General features: G+C 46.8%; 1 protein-coding gene across 1 annotated transcript in view; it reads right to left on the bottom strand.

Moving 5' to 3' along the window:
* LOC106885221 (aldose reductase-like) overlaps positions 1-15,982 on the bottom strand; it is a 95,484-nt gene that overhangs the window by 9,986 nt on the left and 69,516 nt on the right. The window lies entirely within an intron of this gene.

Genomic DNA, 15,982 nt, shown 5'->3' with positions numbered 1-15,982 from the left:
CCAAGGCGCTTTAAAAGCCCCGGGGCCGCCCCGCCTCGGCCCCGCCGGCGGCCTCCCCGCCTTCCCCCCTCCTCCTCCTCCCCTCCCCGCTCCCTCCCCGCCTCCGCCCCGTTTTTTTTTCTGTGATTTCGCGATTTTGCTTGGCTACAGGCGGCTGATGCTAAGGGGAGTTTGTTTGTTTGGTGGTTTTGTGGGGTTTTTTTTTGCAAAGAATGGGCAAAACGCAAAGGCCTTAGCGATGAACTTTGCGCTGGCTCTTCTGCAGAGCCTGAGGGGGGGCCGGGGGGGTTGCTGCATGAGGCAACGTGGTGTCCCCTCAGAGAGGAGAGCTCCTCAGAACTAATTTTCTCAGTTAAGCAGCGACGAATGGACCGAAATTTCCACCTTTTGTCCCAGGAAAATATCATGCTCACCCGCTGTTGGCAGAGGAATTCTTTCAAAGGGGATGTGGCCTTATCTTTACCTCTATTGCGCCTTCCCTGTCTTTGCAGAGGGGGGGGCTCCTGTCCAGCTCCCCCAGGACTGTGTGTCAGTCCTTGTGAAGATATCAGTTCCCCGTGCTGGCTACAAATGGCAGCCAGCATCACAGAATCACAGAATATTCATGGTTGGAAGGGACCTTTGAGATCGTCGAGTCCACCCCCCCCCCAAAAAAAACCCCCAAAACCCTCACACAAACAAACAAAACCACACACATACACCACACCCACCCACAGAGAGACAAAACCCAACAATCCATGCACTAGAGCCACTGAAGTGCCATGACATTTCCTAAATCCCTCCAGGGATGGTGACTTCACCACCTCCCTGGGCAGGCTGTTCCAGTGCCTGACCACCCTCTCAGTAAAGTAATTCTTCCTAATATCAGCGGGGGGTCAGGGGCTATAAAAGGGATTTGTGGTCACAGCTTGTCTACGGGAAGTGCTTTAGGCCGAATAACCCCCCTGGTTTTTATGTAGGGTCAAAATCTATTCAGAGGGCTGGTACTTCAGGGCTGCAGGAAACTTTATGTGGACGGAGCGCCCCAGAAATCAAGAGCCAAGGGTCTGAAAGGGCTGAGCTACTTAGCTGGCAGCTGTTTTGAGGGAAAAGTTGCTTCACGTTAGGAAACTGAGGTGAAATCCAAGCCGTCAAACTCAATGGAATTGAGTTTGCTACAGGAGTAAATAACGGGTGGGGTTCCCCCTGACTCTTATGACTCCAGTTAGTTAGGTTTTCCACACTGTGCTGGTCGTTGTGGTGTCTGAACGCCTTCCAACAGGCACTACGAGTGCTGACATCTTCCAAGAGTGATGCAGTTTATTTACATACATTAATATAGGTTCACAGGCCTGATATTAAGCATCAAAGCTGTGGCCCAAATTCGCAGTGGGTTTTAGCTCCCTGTGGGTACAGGAGGCCTCCTGCCTCTTGCACTGTAGAGGGCTTTCAGTGTCCAATTTAATTGTAACTTTATCTCATTTCTCAAAATGTTTTTTTTTCTGATCACCTTTAAAATTGCATGCATTTTTGCTTTAGCTTCAAAATAGTACCAGGCTGCATTATAGAGTAAGTTCCTCTCACTTTCTCACATTTCTTTTCTACATATGTTGGCACAATTACAGAGATCAGTGGCTCATCAATGTACATTATTTCAACTTTTCCTCTTTTTCCCCTTTTTTTTACCTTTATTAAATAATCCTAGCTTAAAAATAAAAAAAAAAAAGGATAAAAGCAGACATGGATACAGACACCAGACAAACATTTTACCTGGAAAAGGCCCGGGGTGATTAAAAAGGCAGCTCAGGTCTCAGGCACGGATAAGACTTGCATGGATGATGGCAACACTGTATGTTCTCAGGTACTGTCCCTCACCCGGCTCCTTCCTTGCTCTCTGACCCTCCAGGAGGGTGTCCATGGTGCTTTCATCCACCCCCCAGCCAACTAGTTCTAAAGGTTGATCCTTCTGCCCTGTGCCTTCTCACAATATTGGTTTGTTTTTGTTTTGTTTTGTTTTTTTTACAGGAAACATACAGATCCCTATGGAAAGTACTAAAAGAATGATTTGATTTCAACACCTTACTTTAAGTATCTCACACGGCCTAGGCTTTGTGTTTTTCGTAGTAGGGATTCTCTGCTTCTTGAGTCTTTTTTTTTCTTTTGCTTATATTGCTATAAATTCCTTCTTGCTCATTGTTGATCCCTGACTACCAGTTGTGCAAGTTCCACTGGTGTCGTCTTGGGAGTTGAACAGTGTGAGTGAGGGAGAATCAAGTATTTTATGCTTGGACTGACAGCGTTTGCCTATCAAAATACAGAGGCAACTGTGTATTATTTTGTCACTGGTGCATTCTGACCATGATGTCTGATGAGATTTGTTGAAATTTTTGTGCACTTGCATTATTGAAGTCTCTTTTACAGGGCGGTATTTTCAGTTGATTAGCAGGTTTGTGGGAAATAAGCTAAGTTTTGCTTCAGCTAATTGATGTATCATTGTTAGTGTGATAGTACTAACAAAGAAGCCTTAGTAATAGTAGAGTCTAATAAATTGTATCCAATTAATCCCCAAAAATGCCCTTGGTCTATCAAAGGATCCTTGTTCACAGAGTGTTATCTAAGTGAAAAGAAACAGACTAGAACATGGCCTTCAACACAAACACCCAAAGGGTAGGGGTGTATCAATAAGGCCAAAGAAACCAGTCTGGTAAATCTGCCAAGTAGATGGTAACAAAGACTCTGAAATAACGTGTAGCATAATCAACTAATCAAAGGTGTGATTAGGATAATGATTTCATAGAATAGGTGTATGTGTGCCTTATATGGGAAAAAGTGCAAAATAAACCTGTAATAGGTCAAGCGGTCGGGAAGAATGTGAGCTCCAACTTCTCAGCCAATGAGAAGAGAGACAGAGACTCAAGCGGCTGGGATAAAGGTATAAAATACCTGAAAGCTAAAAGATCATCGTGCATCTATTTTTGGTGCACCCGATTCAGCGCTGTTTCGTATTAATAAATTATTATTTTTTTAACCTTTGCTTCGGTGACTTTGTCCTCTTTAAATTCTAAGATGTGAGTCGGTGTTTCTCACAGGGTCATGTTCTGGATTTAAATTTGAACAATATCTCCTCCTGCTTTCCTTGGCCTGGTTTCAAGCCACTGGCTTAACCAGCCTTTGTTGTCATCTTTCTGCTGTGTCATCAACACTTTGCAAAACAGAAAGACCACACACTGATTTGAAGCAGAGAGAAAGAGAGAGAATCAAACTGTAGGCAAGGAAACAAAGGTTTCAAACTGCCGTGACAACTCCAGTGTGCTCAAACTTGAGCAGTGGGAGGAGGTCTCCTCTATTGTAAACAAATATGAAACCAAACCAACACCCCAGAAAAGAAGAAAACAAAGCTACTGCAGGAGATGTGAGAAAAGAGAGAGCAAGTTCTGCAGAAAAAAAGGTGGAAACAAACTCGTAGAGACTTTATAAAATCAATAATGATACACTTCTTTTAAGGCCAGAAAGGAACACACTATTCTTCTGCGTTGACTTCTGATTACACTGACAAACATTTACACCAAGTCTATGGCATACACCTATTGCTCAATTTATTATTAAAGGTGCCTGGGTGTTACAGCAATAGAAACTGACTAAAATGATGTAAAGAACAGACTTGAAAATGTGGAGATTGAGCTACAATTTACCTTTACTTGCAACAAATCTTGGTCTGAAAGGTACAAGAATCAACCATAATTGTCCCTTTCTGTTTTGTTTTTTTTTACCAGGTGTCAAAACAGAGTGTCTAAACAGAGTCTTTAACACTTTTCCTGCCTCTAATCCGGTCTTGACCTTGGGTCAAGGTCTCTTGACCTGAGAGGTCTTGACCTCTGAGACCTGAGGTATCCAAATGGACACTTTTAAAATAATTTTCTTCTGTAAAACCAGTGACTACTGGGAGAAGGTAAGTGATCACTGGTTTTGATCAAATCAAAATTATTTATAATTTGGATGCTTTGCTTTCTATTCAAGCCAACATCTCTGTGAAATGTGCTCTGAGCCCTAACACACTTAGCCAGTCTGGTATTTTTGGTCAGGTGAGACAGATGATGTCCAGATTTGCCTTAAGTATTATCTGTCAGACTAAACTGTGTTTTCCCTTTGATCAAATTTTCAGCTATATGCTATATGTGTATGCATTTTCCTCTGACACTGTAACTGATTGGAATTATACTGCAGCAAATCACAAACATTGAGCTTGTGTATCATCTCTTTCCATGGAAGCCCTTCTGCCTTCTCATCCACTTTGGAGGTTGACCTCTGTGTTATGTACAGACCTCAGCAGTGTATGAGGGGGTCCCTTTTCTGCTGGGGGCTTGTTCCCGAGGCAAAGATTCTTATGTTGGGCTGACTGAGTTGTAAGGGCCCTGTCCATCCACTGTCTGTTGCTAGCCTGACCATAGCAATGGCCAGCCCTCCTCAGAAAAGCTGATCTAGAGAGGGAAGCTATGGAAATCCCCACTCCTTGCTAAAAATATCACATTCCCAAGAGCATCAAAGACAGCTTGCAGTGGAGGTTGCTGAAAAACGTGACACCTAAACAACCAAAGAAAGGAGAAGAAACAAGGAATTAAGGACTGCCGGGATCCCAGGCCTTCAAATCAGAAAGGATCCAGCAGATGAATGTGCTTGCAACAAGTTGTGTTCCTTGCGAGGGACTGAGTGGGTGAAGCTGCCATCACCTCCTCATGGCCATGATCATTTCACCCCGTTGGACACCCACAGTCAGTGGGACAAAGTTCAGTTTGCTGCTCTCCTTAACTAAGGCATTTCATCATATCCGCTTGTGCACTTTCTTCTCAAGATAAGTCTGTGCCCACAAATGTGGATACTAGAAGTCTGCAAGTCATTCATGCTCTCTCTATCTCCTGCAGGTTTAACACAGTTGTGTCCCAGCCAAGAGTGGGGACACGCAATGTGCGCGGGGAAGAGCACCCATGGACATGGTTGTCATGTCTTCTCCTGCTGATCCCCAGCAACGCTTCCTGCATGAGAGCTGCATTAGTGCTGAGCCCTTCCCCGTGCTTGTTGGGGGCTTCAGGGGGCAACCTGGGAGGCCTTTGGGATTGTCCAGAAGCTATCTAAAGAGCTGGGAGCACAGTGACACCTCCTGTGGAGAGAAGCAAGGTATGGCCAGCAGCTGGCCAGGCCTTAGTGATTTTGGAATGAATTTCCTATGTGTCAGGGAGGATCAGGGAGAGATTTTGGCAACTCAGCCACAACACGAGCTTGTGAGGGAGACCTGCTGGAAGGACACAGTTATGTGTATGGGCTTATCAGTTTAGGCATTTCTGTTTTGTTTTGGCTGATTGCTTTATCTCCATGGAGAAAGAGAACTGTCATCATTTATAGCTGTGCAAAAGGTTAGTTCATGGAAGTTTAAAAGCCTTCATTTTTTTTAACTTTTCTTTTTGTGTGTGTGCTGGAGGCAGCATGGGTGATGCTGGATGCCCATTCACCTCAGTGTTTTAGCTGAGTCACGGTGGCTTTGCTCCCTGGCAGCTCCTTGGCAGCTCCCTGCCGTGCTGTTCCATGAGTCAGAGTGTGCAGAGGCAGGAGGTGACTTGCCCGTAACCTTGTTGAGCATGGCCATGGTTTTCAAGGCATTGCTGTCACCTCAGTGGATGTTTACTAGTGTCTGATTTTGAGTTGTACTTCCTTCAGAGTGACTATTCAAGAGAGTAATTCCTTCATGGTCAGCCTTTGCTAAAATACTGAAATGCAAGAAGCACATCTCTTCTATGGCTAGTTTATAGAATCATAAAATGGTTTGGGTTGAAAGGGACACTAAAAATCATCTTGTTCCAACCCCCTCTGCCATGGGCAGGGACACTTCCCACCAGACCAGGTTGCTCAAAGACCCATCCACCTGGCCTTGACCCCTTCCAGGGATGGGGAATCCACAACTTCTCTGGGAAACCTTTTCTAATGCCTCACCACCCTCATAGTGAAAAATGTCTTCCTAATGTCTAACCTTAATCTCCCCTCTTTCAGTTTCAAACTGTTAGCCCTTGTCCTATCTTTACAATCCCTGATAAAGGGTCCCTCCCCAACTTTCCTGAAGGCTGCCTTTAGGCAGTGGAAGGCTGTTATAAGGTCTCCCTGGTGCCTTCTGCTCTCCAGGCTGAACAACCCCAATTCTCTCAGCCTGTCCTCACAGGAGAGGTGCTCCAGCAGTCTGATCACCTTCATGGCCCTCCTCTGGACCCATTCCAACAGGTTCATATCGTTCTTGTGCTGCGGACTCCAAAGCTGAATGCAATAGTCCAGGTGGGGAATGTTGTTGAGATGGGTTTTGCTCAGCTGCAAGCACTTAGTCAGAAATCCCCAACACGAGGCAGCCTTGCTCTTGGTGTTCCTTGGGGTAGCAATGCCCATTATTTTCCTGAACTAACACCAAGGAGCCTGTTGCAAATGTCTCCTCCAGTAGAGCTGACAAGTGAGTAGCCACAGGCAATAATGGAAGGGGATAGGAAGCTTCTTCAGGATGTGGATTTGGGTGGGGTTTTTTTAAGAACTGTGTGGAGAGTCCATTGTGTCAGAGAGAAATCTGAAAGGTGGTGCAACACTGTCCCTCGCACTGTATTGATTGCAAGGATAATGAAAGGACAAATAGGAAATAATGAATAGTAGGAAGGTAAGTATTAGCACTTGTATTTTAATGAAATCTCTCTGTGGTTGGTTTGGTTTTTTTTCTATTTTTTGTGAGTCTAAAAGCTTTCTGGGCACCTTTGCAGAATTCAATATAGGTGAACGTTGAGACATTCACAGAATCACAGAAGGGTTGAGGGGGAGGAACCTTTGAAGGGTACCAGTGAAAAGAGCCTGATTCCATCCTCTTTGCATCTTTCCTTCAGGTGTATATATATATGGTAAACTCCCCTCTGAATCTTCTCTTCTCCAGGCTACTTCTCTCTCAGCCTCTCCCAATGCAAGAGATGCTCATGTGCCTAAATTCTCCCCTCAGTTCACCTCTGTGCTTTAGCTCTCCCTCCCGTGGCACCTGGCCCCGCTCACTCACAGACCATAGGAGTGGGAGATGTGGGAACTGGGATGGCAAACACAGCAGCGATGTTCAAAGCGTGGCTGTCACCTCCCAGGGTGCTCACCAGCAGCTGTGAGTGAGCTTGTTCTCCTGCAGAATGGCTGCCGTGGTCCCTTGCAGCCGGCATTTCACCTGTGAATTTGGCAGGCACATGCTCTGTGCTCATTTGGAAATAATAATCACAGAAGACGAGGATCATCTGGTCCAGCCTTTCTTGGCGAAAGCACCATCTAGACTAGATGGCTCAATATCCCATCCAGCTGAATCTTATAAGTGTCCTAATTTGGGGAATCCAGCACTTCCCCAGGGAGATTATTCCAATGGCTGATTTTTCTCATTATGAAAAATTTTCCTCTTGTGTCCAATTGTAATCTCCCCAGGAGTAACTTGTACCCATCACCCCTCCTCTTTTCCTGTGACTCCTCTTACAAAGGGAGTCTCCATTTTCTTTGTAGCTACCCTTTAAACACTGGAGCACGGTGATACGGTCCCCACAAACCCAATTCTCTCAGCCTTTCCTCGTATGGCAGCTTCCCAGTCCTTTGATCATCTTTGTGGCACTTCTCTGGACCCTCTCCAGCCTGTCCACATCTTTTTTTTTCCATGGTGGGGCCCAAAACTGAACAGAGTAGTGTGGGTGTTGCCTGACAAACACTAAGTCGAGTGGGATAATGCCTTCTTTATCTGTACCGGTGACGCCCTCGTTAATGGAACTGAGCATCCCCTTGGCTTTCTTTGCCACAGCAAAGAGTACGTTTTGCTAAACTGATAAGAAGCAGCCTGCTGCACATCCCTTCTCCTGCAGCAAAGCTCTGTCTTTGTCTCAGCAGTGGTTCCTCAGGGCCTTTGTGGGTGGGCGTAAACGCGGCACCCCATATCAAGTCACGCTCCTCTGCCTGTATCTGACCTTTGGGTTGGGAACATCATCATGAGACATGTCCAGACCTCCCTGTTTTTTAGAACAGAGCAGCAGAACTGGAGATCTGCCAGTTTTCCTGGGTTTGTAACGAAGCAAGGGGGAGGCTTTTTGATAAAGGTCTTTTCTGCTGGTTTGGTGGGTTCTGCGTGCTGCCTGGACTCCCAGGCTGAGATGCTTTGGGCTGCTGGGCTGCCTGGCTCTGGGGGTTTCTTTGCTCAGCTGAGGTTTTCAGGTGAGACGGGAGATGAGGCAGCAGAAGTGTTCCATGGCAGTGTGGATCTGGGAGCCTTTGAGTTCATGCTCGGTGTTGCTTTTGGATGATGCCTATTTTGCAACTATTTTACCCATCCCTTCTTGCTAAGCCTGTACCATGGGTGGCAGGAATGATGTTTCTCCCTGCCCTTCAGGATCTCAAGCAAAGTCTTTTCAAGCCTTTGAAAGGCCAAGTTCTGATGAGGCTGGAGATGTGCAGAGGTGGTGAAGGATGTTGGTATTTTTCAAATGCCTTTTATTCCCGTGTACAATATTCCAACTCTTTCACTGTGCCCATTTAATGGAGGCTCAGGTAAAGTCATGCTAAGAGACAGTGCTGCAAAATAGGAGCCTTTCTGCAGTGGGTGGCCTTGACTTTCATTTCACCTGGAGGGATCCAAATTGTGCATGGCAAGGCAACTCCATGGCAGCAGGAGCTGAAGCATAGAAGGTGGTGGCGAGCACTTAAATGACCTCAAAAGTGCTCTCCTGATTTGAAAACCAAAGCTTGCATGAGGTGCCTGTAGAGAGGCGCTGCAAAAAACCTATGCAAAAGTAGCCTGGGGAGAGGAGGATTATGGGCCATTGGTTTCAGAGCTACCAGGGGAATGAACTGCAGGGGCCTCTTTCTGGAAGGTTGCTTATAGTGCAGGCTGCAGCTGAGAGTTTGTTCAAGAAAGAGGTGAGCATTAGGAGCTGCCTGGATCCTGCAGATGGATGTGTTTGTGTTCCTTGAGAGCGGCTGAGAGGGTGAAGCTGCCATCAGCTCTTCGTGGTGGTGATCATTTCACCCTGTTGGACAACCACAATCAGTGGGACAAAGTTCAGTTTCCTGCTCTCCTTAACTAAGGCATTTCATCATACCTGTTTGTGCACTTTCTTCTCAAGATAAGTCTGTGCCCACAAATGTGGATACTGTAAGATATAAGTATGCAAGTCACGTTCTCTCTATCTCCTGCTGGTTTAACACAGTTGTGTCCCAGCCAAGAGTGGCCTCAATGGTACTGATACAATGTGGGTGGGGAGGAGAATCCATGAACATGGGTGTCTTGTCTCCTACTGCTGATCCACAGCCATGCTTGGATAGCCCCCCCTGTGCTTTTTGGGGGCTTCCTATGTGTCAGGGAGAGATTTTGGCAACTCAGCCACAGCACAGGCTGGTGAGGGATACCTGCTGGAAGGACACAGATATGTGTATGGGCTTATCTGTTTAGGCATTTCTGGTTTCTTTTGCCTGATTGCTTTATCTCCATGGAGAAAGATAACTGTCATAATTTATAGCTGTATAAAACCTGACTTCATAGGAGTTTAAAAGCCTTCCTTTTTTTTTTTTTTAACTTTTCTTTTTGTGTGTGTGCTGGAGGCAGTTATGGGTGATGCCTGATGCCTGATGCCCATTCACCTCAGTGTTTTAGCTGAGTCACGGTGGCTTTGCTCCCTGGCAGCTCCCTGGAGCGCCCTGCCATGCTGTTCCATGAGTCAGAGTGTGCAGAGGCAGGAGGTGACTTGTCCGTAACCTTGTTGAGCATGGCCATGGTTTTCGAGGCGTTGCTGTCACCTCACTGGATGTTTACCGGTGTCTGATTTTGGGTTGTACTTAATTTAGAGTGACCCTTTCAGGGAGTAATCTTGCTCCTTCATGGTCAGCCTTTACTATTTGCTAAAATACTGAAATCAAAAAGCAGACCTCTTCTGTGGCTAGTCTGATGTTGTTTGGAATGTTTTTGTTCAGCTGCAAGCACTTAGTCAGAAATCCCCAACACGAGGCAGCCTTGCTCTTGGTGTTCCTTGGGGTAGCAATGCCCATTATTTTCCTGAACTAACACCAAGGAGCCTGTTGCAAATGTCTCCTCCAGTAGAGCTGACAAGTGAGTAGCCACATGCAATAACGGAAGGGGATAGGAAGCTTCTTCAGGATGTGGATTTGGGTGGGGTTTTTTTAAGAACTGTGTGGAGAGTCCATTGTGTCAGAGAGAAATCTGAAAGGTGGTGCAACACTGTCCCTCACACTGTATTGATTGCAAGGATAATGAAAGGACAAATATGAATAGTAGGAAGGTAAGGATTGCCAGTTGTATTTTAATGAAATCTGTGTGGTGGGTTTTGTTTTTTTTGGTGGATTTGTTTTGTTTGGTTTAGTGTTTAATTTTTTTTCTGTGAGCCTAAAAGCCTTCTGGGCATCTTTGCAGAATTCAATATGGGTGAACATCGAGACATTCACAGAATCACAGAAGGGTTGAGGTTGGGAGGAACCCTTGAAGGTCACCTTGTCCAACTCCCCTGTTCAAGCAGAGCCACCTAGAGCTGGTTGCCTAAGACTGTGTCCAGATGGCTTTTGAATATCTCCAAGGATGGAGACTCCAGAACATCTCCCAGCAATGTGTGCCAGTGCTTGGTCACACTCACAGTAGCAAAGTGCTTCCTGATGTTCAGAGGGACCTTCCTTTCTTTCAGTTTGTGCCCATTTGCTCTTCTCCTGTCACTGGGTACCAGTGAAAAGAGCCTGATTCCATCCTCTTTGCATCTTTCCTTCAAGTGTGTATAACCACCATAAGACCTCCTCTGAGTCTTCTCTTCTCCAGGCTACTTCTCTCTCAGGCTCTCCCAGTGCAAGAGATGCTCATGTGCCTAAATGTTCCCCTCAATTCACCCCTGTGCTTTAGCTCTCCCTCTCATGGCACCTGGCCCCGCTCACCCTCAGACCACAGTGTGTGGGAACTGGGATGGCAAACACAGCAGCAATGTTCAAAGCGTGGCTGTCACCTCCCAGGGTGCTCACCAGCAGCTGTGAGTGAGCTTCTTCTCCTGCAGAATGGCTGCCATGGTCCCTTGCAGCCGGCATTTCGCCTGTGAATTTGGCAGGCACATGCTCTGTGCTCATTTGGAAATTTTTGAGTCTGTTTTGCTAAACTGACAAGAAGCAGCCTGCTGCACATCCCTTCTCCTGCAGCAAAGCTCTGCCTTTGTCGCAGGCTGAAAGCTGTCTCAGCAGTGGTTCCTCAGGGCCTTTGTGGGTGGGGGTAAATGTGGCACCCCATATCAAGTCACGCTACTGTTCTCTGGGTTGGGAAAGTTGTCATAAGACATGTCCAGACATCCCCTTCTTTTCAGAACGAAGCAGTTGCTTGGAGATCTGCCAGTTTTCCTGGGTTTGTAACGAAGCAGGGGGAGGCTTTTTGATAAAGGTCTTTTCTGCTGGTTTGGTGGGTTCTGAGACACCTGTGCACTGCCTGGACTCCCAGGCTGAGGTGCTTTGAGCTGCTGGGCTGCCTGGCTCTGGGGGTTTCTTTGCTCAGCTGAGGTTTTCAGGTGAGATGGGAGGTGAGGCAGCTGAAGTGTTGCACAGCTATGTGGATCTGGGAGCCTTTGAGTTCATGCTCGGTGTTGCTTTTGGATGATGCCTATTTTGCAACTATTTTACCCATCCCTTCTTGCTAAGCCTGTACCATGGGTGGCAGGAATGATGTTTCTCCCTGCCCTTCAGGATCTCAAGCAAAGTCTTTTCAAGCCTTTGAAAGGCCAAGTTCTGATGAGGTTGGAGATGTGCAGAGGTGGTGAAGGATGTTGGTATTTTTCAAATGCCTTTTATTCCCGTGTACAATATTCCAACTCTTTCACTGTGCCCATTTAATGGAGGCTCAGGTAAAGTCATGCTAAGAGACAGTGCTGCAAAATAGGAGCCTTTCTGCAGTGGGTGGCCTTGACTTTCATTTCACCTGGAGGGATCCAAATTGTGCATGGCAAGGCAACTCCATGGCAGCAGGAGCTGAAGCATAGAAGGTGGTGGCGAGCACTTAAATGACCTCAAAAGTGCTCTCCTGATTTGAAAACCAAAGCTTGCATGAGGTGCCTGTAGAGAGGCGCTGCAAAAAACCTATGCAAAAGTAGCCTGGGGAGAGGAGGATTATGGGCCATTGGTTTCAGAGCTACCAGGGGAATGAACTGCAGGGGCCTCTTTCTGGAAGGTTGCTTATAGTGCAGGCTGCAGCTGAGAGTTTGTTCAAGAAAGAGGTGAGCATTAGGAGCTGCCTGGATCCTGCAGATGGATGTGTTTGTGTTCCTTGAGAGCGGCTGAGAGGGTGAAGCTGCCATCAGCTCTTCGTGGTGGTGATCATTTCACCCTGTTGGACAACCACAATCAGTGGGACAAAGTTCAGTTTCCTGCTCTCCTTAACTAAGGCATTTCATCATACCTGTTTGTGCACTTTCTTCTCAAGATAAGTCTGTGCCCACAAATGTGGATACTGTAAGATATAAGTATGCAAGTCACGTTCTCTCTATCTCCTGCTGGTTTAACACAGTTGTGTCCCAGCCAAGAGTGGCCTCAATGGTACTGATACAATGTGGGTGGGGAGGAGAATCCATGAACATGGGTGTCTTGTCTCCTACTGCTGATCCACAGCCATGCTTGGATAGCCCCCCCTGTGCTTTTTGGGGGCTTCCTATGTGTCAGGGAGAGATTTTGGCAACTCAGCCACAGCACAGGCTGGTGAGGGATACCTGCTGGAAGGACACAGATATGTGTATGGGCTTATCTGTTTAGGCATTTCTGGTTTCTTTTGCCTGATTGCTTTATCTCCATGGAGAAAGATAACTGTCATAATTTATAGCTGTATAAAACCTGACTTCATAGGAGTTTAAAAGCCTTCCTTTTTTTTTTTTTTAACTTTTCTTTTTGTGTGTGTGCTGGAGGCAGTTATGGGTGATGCCTGATGCCTGATGCCCATTCACCTCAGTGTTTTAGCTGAGTCACGGTGGCTTTGCTCCCTGGCAGCTCCCTGGAGCGCCCTGCCATGCTGTTCCATGAGTCAGAGTGTGCAGAGGCAGGAGGTGACTTGTCCGTAACCTTGTTGAGCATGGCCATGGTTTTCGAGGCGTTGCTGTCACCTCACTGGATGTTTACCGGTGTCTGATTTTGGGTTGTACTTAATTTAGAGTGACCCTTTCAGGGAGTAATCTTGCTCCTTCATGGTCAGCCTTTACTATTTGCTAAAATACTGAAATCAAAAAGCAGACCTCTTCTGTGGCTAGTCTGATGTTGTTTGGAATGTTTTTGTTCAGCTGCAAGCACTTAGTCAGAAATCCCCAACACGAGGCAGCCTTGCTCTTGGTGTTCCTTGGGGTAGCAATGCCCATTATTTTCCTGAACTAACACCAAGGAGCCTGTTGCAAATGTCTCCTCCAGTAGAGCTGACAAGTGAGTAGCCACATGCAATAACGGAAGGGGATAGGAAGCTTCTTCAGGATGTGGATTTGGGTGGGGTTTTTTTAAGAACTGTGTGGAGAGTCCATTGTGTCAGAGAGAAATCTGAAAGGTGGTGCAACACTGTCCCTCACACTGTATTGATTGCAAGGATAATGAAAGGACAAATATGAATAGTAGGAAGGTAAGGATTGCCAGTTGTATTTTAATGAAATCTGTGTGGTGGGTTTTGTTTTTTTTGGTGGATTTGTTTTGTTTGGTTTAGTGTTTAATTTTTTTTCTGTGAGCCTAAAAGCCTTCTGGGCATCTTTGCAGAATTCAATATGGGTGAACATCGAGACATTCACAGAATCACAGAAGGGTTGAGGTTGGGAGGAACCCTTGAAGGTCACCTTGTCCAACTCCCCTGTTCAAGCAGAGCCACCTAGAGCTGGTTGCCTAAGACTGTGTCCAGATGGCTTTTGAATATCTCCAAGGATGGAGACTCCAGAACATCTCCCAGCAATGTGTGCCAGTGCTTGGTCACACTCACAGTAGCAAAGTGCTTCCTGATGTTCAGAGGGACCTTCCTTTCTTTCAGTTTGTGCCCATTTGCTCTTCTCCTGTCACTGGGTACCAGTGAAAAGAGCCTGATTCCATCCTCTTTGCATCTTTCCTTCAAGTGTGTATAACCACCATAAGACCTCCTCTGAGTCTTCTCTTCTCCAGGCTACTTCTCTCTCAGGCTCTCCCAGTGCAAGAGATGCTCATGTGCCTAAATGTTCCCCTCAATTCACCCCTGTGCTTTAGCTCTCCCTCTCATGGCACCTGGCCCCGCTCACCCTCAGACCACAGTGTGTGGGAACTGGGATGGCAAACACAGCAGCAATGTTCAAAGCGTGGCTGTCACCTCCCAGGGTGCTCACCAGCAGCTGTGAGTGAGCTTCTTCTCCTGCAGAATGGCTGCCATGGTCCCTTGCAGCCGGCATTTCGCCTGTGAATTTGGCAGGCACATGCTCTGTGCTCATTTGGAAATTTTTGAGTCTGTTTTGCTAAACTGACAAGAAGCAGCCTGCTGCACATCCCTTCTCCTGCAGCAAAGCTCTGCCTTTGTCGCAGGCTGAAAGCTGTCTCAGCAGTGGTTCCTCAGGGCCTTTGTGGGTGGGGGTAAATGTGGCACCCCATATCAAGTCACGCTACTGTTCTCTGGGTTGGGAAAGTTGTCATAAGACATGTCCAGACATCCCCTTCTTTTCAGAACGAAGCAGTTGCTTGGAGATCTGCCAGTTTTCCTGGGTTTGTAACGAAGCAGGGGGAGGCTTTTTGATAAAGGTCTTTTCTGCTGGTTTGGTGGGTTCTGAGACACCTGTGCACTGCCTGGACTCCCAGGCTGAGGTGCTTTGAGCTGCTGGGCTGCCTGGCTCTGGGGGTTTCTTTGCTCAGCTGAGGTTTTCAGGTGAGATGGGAGGTGAGGCAGCTGAAGTGTTGCACAGCTATGTGGATCTGGGAGCCTTTGAGTTCATGCTCGGTGTTGCTTTTGGATGATGCCTATTTTGCAACTATTTTACCCATCCCTTCTTGCTAAGCCTGTACCATGGGTGGCAGGAATGATGTTTCTCCCTGCCCTTCAGGATCTCAAGCAAAGTCTTTTCAAGCCTTTGAAAGGCCAAGTTCTGATGAGGTTGGAGATGTGCAGAGGTGGTGAAGGATGTTGGTATTTTTCAAATGCCTTTTATTCCCGTGTACAATATTCCAACTCTTTCACTGTGCCCATTTAATGGAGGCTCAGGTAAAGTCATGCTAAGAGACAGTGCTGCAAAATAGGAGCCTTTCTGCAGTGGGTGGCCTTGACTTTCATTTCACCTGGAGGGATCCAAATTGTGCATGGCAAGGCAACTCCATGGCAGCAGGAGCTGAAGCATAGAAGGTGGTGGCGAGCACTTAAATGACCTCAAAAGTGCTCTCCTGATTTGAAAACCAAAGCTTGCATGAGGTGCCTGTAGAGAGGCGCTGCAAAAAACCTATGCAAAAGTAGCCTGGGGAGAGGAGGATTATGGGCCATTGGTTTCAGAGCTACCAGGGGAATGAACTGCAGGGGCCTCTTTCTGGAAGGTTGCTTATAGTGCAGGCTGCAGCTGAGAGTTTGTTCAAGAAAGAGGTGAGCATTAGGAGCTGCCTGGATCCTGCAGATGGATGTGTTTGTGTTCCTTGAGAGCGGCTGAGAGGGTGAAGCTGCCATCAGCTCTTCGTGGTGGTGATCATTTCACCCTGTTGGACAACCACAATCAGTGGGACAAAGTTCAGTTTCCTGCTCTCCTTAACTAAGGCATTTCATCATACCTGTTTGTGCACTTTCTTCTCAAGATAAGTCTGTGCCCACAAATGTGGATACTGTAAGATATAAGTATGCAAGTCACGTTCTCTCTATCTCCTGCTGGTTTAACACAGTTGTGTCCCAGCCAAGAGTGGCCTCAATGGTACTGATACAATGTGGGTGGGGAGGAGAATCCATGAACATGGGTGTCTTGTCTCCTACTGCTGATCCACAGCCATGCTTGGA

This window comes from Calidris pugnax, unplaced genomic scaffold (genome assembly GCF_001431845.1).
Source record: "Calidris pugnax isolate Ruff unplaced genomic scaffold, ASM143184v1 scaffold1, whole genome shotgun sequence".
NCBI classification, from domain to species: Eukaryota; Metazoa; Chordata; class Aves; order Charadriiformes; family Scolopacidae; genus Calidris; species Calidris pugnax.
Note: the sequence above shows the minus strand (reverse complement) of the source record. Positions and strands in the feature narration are given on the sequence as shown.